Source organism: Mustela lutreola, chromosome 4 (assembly GCF_030435805.1).
Source record: "Mustela lutreola isolate mMusLut2 chromosome 4, mMusLut2.pri, whole genome shotgun sequence".
In the NCBI taxonomy this organism is placed as follows: Eukaryota; Metazoa; Chordata; class Mammalia; order Carnivora; family Mustelidae; genus Mustela; species Mustela lutreola.
In genome coordinates this window covers 162,434,265-162,440,077 of record NC_081293.1, presented here as the reverse complement: position 1 = coordinate 162,440,077, position 5,813 = coordinate 162,434,265, and the positions used below count along the sequence as shown (strand labels likewise).

General features: G+C 46.2%; 1 pseudogene; it reads left to right on the top strand.

Annotated features, from left to right (window-relative positions):
* The first annotated feature begins 2,433 nt into the window (after positions 1–2,433).
* Positions 2,434–4,211, top strand: LOC131830423 (insulin-like growth factor 2 mRNA-binding protein 2; annotated as a pseudogene).
* The last annotated feature ends 1,602 nt before the right edge of the window (positions 4,212–5,813 follow it).

Sequence of the window (5,813 nt, the reverse complement as noted above, 5' to 3'; positions counted from 1 at the left end):
TATTGGTTGAGCCCTGATTTGTGACCCAGTATGTGGTCTATTTTGGAGAAAGTTCTACATGAACTCAAAAAGAATGAGTATTCTTTGTTTCAGGGGCATGCTTACTTCTTAATGAGGACTTCACTTTTCAGGATGTTTCCTTAGCATCCTCCTATATATACACTGACTCATACATGCACATAGCTCCTCTTTGGAATGCTCCATAAAGGAGTGGTTCTGTTTTGTTCTACAGTGGGTTGGGGTGGCTACAAAGCAATCTCTAAGAAGCAGAATCAGGACAATGAGGTACATGCATCTACTCTAACATCCCTTCCCTCTATGGACAAAAGAGGGGATCCAAACCCTTCTTAGCACATATGGGTCACTATGAAACAGACTTGGAGGATAGATCCATCTCTCTAAGGGGACCCTCAAGGTTCTCGAGTCTGACCATGTTTTGCATCTTCTGAGTTAACTAAAAACCCCAGGGAACAGGTCCAGTCGGCCATTCTGAGTTCTATTTCAATACTGAATTCAAATTATGATGACAAATGTCAATACTGATCATATGGTCCTTCTGAAATCACAAAACCAAAATTACACACATGAAAAGTCTCACCTAACCTCAAATAATTTTTCCCTGACTTCTGTTCTCATTAGAAACCTTATTTTATTCATTCTATCCTCCAGCAAAATAAACTTACTTTAAAAAATAAAAGGAGGAGCGGCTCAGTGGGTTGAGCCTCTGTGTTCAGCTCAGGTCATGATCTCAGGTCCTGGGATTGAGCCCCACATTGGGCTCTCTGCTCAGCAGGGAGCCTGCTTCCCCCTCTCTCTCTGCCTGCATCTCTGCCCACTTGTGTCTGTCAAATAAATGAAATAAAATATTTTTTAAAAATCCTTTTTTAAAAAAAGGAGCATGTGTCAAGAACATAAAAGCATCTATTTTAAACAACCTTATTACAATGTGATTTATTATATTTATTCTAACACAAAAGTTAGCCTTTTTTTTAAGATTTCATTTTTAAGTAATCTCTACACCCAGTGTGGGGCTCAGTCTTACAACCTGAGAACAAAAGTCACACACCCCACTGCTCCCCACTGACTGAGCTCACCAGAAACCACACAAAAATTCACATTATAAAATGCTAATGCCTTTACATGTAACCTTAGCTACAATATTCCTATGTATGAATATGGAAACCCTTTCACCAAAATATCAAGTTGCATGTAATCCAGTACCAGTCCAATGGTCAACTCTGCTTTGCTGTAATTTCAAAAATGCAGCAATTATTTAGTTCTTCTTATAAGCTAATGCTGTACCACATGAAAGTGATGGATGAGAAAGTCAGTTCTAACCTCCAGAAAGCACAGGGTCTAGTCTTGCAAGAGTGCTTCGTAACCCAGGAGCACTGATAGAGTGCAGTAAGGGTTTTGCTGCTGGCACAGAGTTATGATGTGACAGGCTCTTTTAATCTACTCCTTAATTAGATGAGTTAATTCACGTCAAAGTCCTAAGAGTGAGTGGCACACTATAAACTCTCAATAAATATTAGCATCTTTGGGAGGAACATGTTGGTGATCCATTTGGGACACGATTGAAACAACATACAAGAGAGATTAATAATTTAGCAAATTAGCTAGAGTGCAGAGAAACTGTGATCAGCACTGATGTTGGTCTGCCATCCAAACTCACAACCTCTGCACACTGCCCCACTAGTCCTCAAAGTGTGCAGAGTACCCACATGAAGAAGGCTTCATTCCACCTCTGGATGGGGAGTTAAGGAAGGTTTCAAAGAGGCAGCAGCCCAAGAGCTGGGACTTGAAGAAAAAGTTCATTAGAAGGCAAAGAGCTACAGAAGTAAATTCCAAACAGGGGAAAGCATCTACAAAATAATCAAGGATCAGATGGACATGGCACATTTGGGGTGACAGCAAGTAGTCCGGTGTGACAGGACAGTTAGAAGTTTAGGAGAAGATGCAAGAGGTGGTGGGAAAGACAAGGCTGAAAAGGTCACCCTGGAACAGAGGAGGAAAAGCCACAAAGACTGTGCTCATTAACACAATGCTCTTGATAATGAGCAATCATTTCTTGTTTTAAGAAGGAAAGAGATGAGGGGCGCCTGGGTGGCTCAGTGGGTTAAAGTCTCTGCCTTCAGCTCAGGTCATGATCCCAGGGTCCTGGGATTAAGCCCCGCATCGGGCTCTCTGCTCAGTGGGGAGCTTTCTTCTTCCTCTCTCTCTCTGCCTACCTCTCCATCTACTTGTAATCTCTGTCTGTCAAATAAGTAAATTAAAAAAAAAAAAAAAGAAGAAGAAGAAGAAGGAGGAAAGAGACGAGGTAGGGGTGAGTGGTGGCAGGTGGAGGGCAAGGAGGAGAGACGAGGGCAGCAGAGGAGGTGAGGAATGCCGGGTACCGGGCTAGAGGAGCTATGGGCTCTTGGGAAAGAGATGATGATGAAGAAGCTTTACATCAGGAACCTGATCCCCACCGTCACTGCCAACAACCCCTGGCAGCTCTTTGAGGACAGGAAGCTGCCATGGAGGGACAGGTCCTGCTCAAATCTGACTACGCCTTGGTGGACTACCCCAACCCGAACTGGGCCATCCGCACTATCGGATAAAGTGGAATTGCATGGGAAAATCACGGAAGTTGATGACTCAGTCTCTAAAAAGCTCAGGAGCAGAAAAATTCAGATCCGAAACATCCCTCTTCACCTGCAGTGGGAAATGCTGGATGGACTTTTGGCTCAGTATGGGACAGTGGAAAATGTAGAACAAGTCAACACAGATACAGAAACTGCCATTGTCAACATCACATACGCAACAAGAGAAGAAGCAAAAATAGCCATTGAGAAGCTAAGTGGGCATCAGTTTAAGAACTACTCCTTCAAGGCTTCCTACATCCTGGATGAAGAGGTGAGCTCCCTTTCCCCCCCTCAGCAAGCCCAGCAAGCCCACTCTTCCCAGGAGGAAGGCCACGCCCCTGGGCCTCTTTTCAGGCCAGACAGATTGATTTCCTGCTGCAGATCCTGGTTCCCACCCAGTTTGTTGGTGCCATCATCAGAAAGGAGGGCTTGACCATAAAAAACATCACTAAGCAGACCCAGTCCTGGTAGACATGCATAGAAAGGAGAACTCTGGGGCTGCAGAGAAGCCTGTCACTATCCATGCCACCCCAGAGGGGACCTCAGAAGCATGCCACATGATTCTTGAAAGCACGCAGAAAGAGGCTGATGAGACCAAACCAGCTGAAGAGATTCCTCCGAAAATTTTGGCCCACAATGGCTTATTTGGAAGACTGACTGGAAAAGAAGGCAGAAATTTGAAGAAAATTGAACATCAGATGGGGACCAAGATAACTACCCCACCCCTGCAGGATTTGAGCATGTACAACCCCAAAAGAACCATCACTGTGAAAGGCACAGTCCAGGCCTGTGCCAATGCAGATGTAGAGATCATGAAGAAGCTCCATGAGGCCTTTGAAAATGATATGCTGGCTATTTATGAACAAGCCAATCTGATCCTGGGGTTGAACCTCGGGCACTTGGCATCTTTTCATCCAGGCTACCTCCAACAGCAGGGCCCCAAGGAGCTCCTGCCACTTCCCATTACCATGCTTTCGCTACCCACTCCAGATACTTCACCAGCTTGTACCCCCCTCACCAGTTCGGACCTTTCCCACATCACCACTCCTATCCAGAGCAGGAGACCATGAATCTCTTCATCCCAACCCAGGCTGTAGGTGCCATCATCGAGAAGAAGGGTGCATGCATTAACCAGCTGACCAGGTTCACTGGGGCCTCCATCAAGATGGCCCCTGTGGTAGGCCCAGATATCAGCGAAAGGATGGTCATCATTACTGGCCCACCTGAAGCCCAATTCAAGGCCCAGGGGAGGATATTTGTGGAAACTGAAAGAAGAAAAACTTCTTTAACCCCAAAGAAGAGGTCAACTGGAAGCCCACATCTGAGTGCCCTCTTCCACAGCTGGCCGGGGGACTGGCTAGGGCGGCAACACCGTGAATGAACTGCAGAACTTAACCAGTGCAGAACTCATCGTGCCTCGTGACCACTCGCCAGATGAAAATGAGAAAGAAAGTGATCGTCAGAATTATTGGGCATTTCTTTGCTAGCCCGACCGCACAGCACAAGATCAGGGAAACTGTACAACCACTGAAGCAGCAGGAGCAGAAATATCCTCAGGGAGTCGCCTCACAGAGCAGCAAGTGAGGCCCCACAGGCACCAGCAAAACAACAGATGAATATAGCCCTTCCGACACCTGACAGAATGAGACCAAACAGAGCCAGCCAGCTCGGGAGCAAACCCAAGACCATCCTGAGGAATGAGAAGTCTGCGGAAGTGCCCTGAGAATCCCAGGGGCCAGGAGGGAGGAAGGAAGTCAGCCTGGGGCCTTTCCCGGCCTCCTGCCCACCGCCCACCACCGGGCCTCTGCCGGCTTCCCAGCCAGCCACTGCACCATCCACTCACGTCTCTCCATAACTCCCACCGCGCTATCCTTTTTAGTTGAACTAACATAGGTGAACGTGTTCAAAGCAAAGCAAAATTAACACCCTTTTCTTTTTGTGGAAATTGTCTCTGTACAAATGTGTACATATTAGAAGGAGAAAGATGTGAAGATATGTGGCCTGTGGGTTACAAAGGGAGCCTGCAGCGTTAATATATTTTAGAAATAATATATCAAATAACTTAAAAAAAGAAGAAGAAGGAAAGAGACATGGGGTGCCTGGGTGGCTCAGTTGGCTAAGGGGCCACTCTTGATTTCAGCTCAGGTCATGATCTCAGGGTCATGAGATTGAGTCCTGGGTCAGGCTCCATGCTGGGACTGGAGCAGGAGAGAGTCTGCTTGAGATTCTCTCTCTCTCTCTCTCACTGCCGCTTGCCCCAACTCTCTAAGTAGAAGAAAAGAAGGAAAGAACATGATAAAGGAAAGGTATCAGAGGTAATTTAGCAGAAGCATGGAGAGGCACTAAGACGAATGAAGACAAAACCACTATTAGGAGGCTACCTGAATAGATGATTGAAACTCACTCTGCAATGAAAAAAGCCAGATGAGGGGAAAGGCAGTAAAAAAATGAAGGAAGAGAAAAGGAACTCCAAAGTTACTTTTGACGTGCCATCAGCAAGACCTACTGATTGGTTCCTGGGGATGTGGGAAAAAGGAGTCACAGATGTCTAAATTTCCTGAAGAGATGACTGCAAAGTAATTCTAAGTGGGGAGACATGCAGAGGAGAAGGAGCAAGTTACCAGAAAACAGAGTTAGCTCTGTGATTTTCGAGAGGCCTTCAGTCCCACCAGGTGAAGCTGGTAACGGGCAGCTCCACCATGAGGTCAGGACTGGAGACAGACGTTTGTGGAAATGAAGTGCAGTGGACGTGATGGCAATGGATAGGAGCATGAGAACAGCAAAGAACCAAGAAGTCATCCTTTGATAACAGCAATACTTGCAAGCTCCTGGAAGGAAAAGAAACCTAGAAAGAGACCGGTGAAGAGTGGTCAAAAAATTAAGAGGAAATTGCAGGAGAGTAGTGATTCCCAAGACAAAGGATGCTTCGTCATGGCAAATGCCATAGAGGTTGAGGAGAACCGCTGAAAGGAAGCCATTCGGTGAGACGGGTGGGAGGCTGGCAGAGAGTGACCTCTAGAAACCAGCTTCTGTAGAGTGACGGCTGTGAGAATTCTGGAGGAGACACTGAAGCAAGGAGTAGAGACTTTTCTTTCAAATTCAGCCGCGAAGGACGGTGATGATATTGAGTGATAGGGGTACCTGAGGGCAAGGGAAGCAGGAATAATTCCATGTGGCCATTTTTAT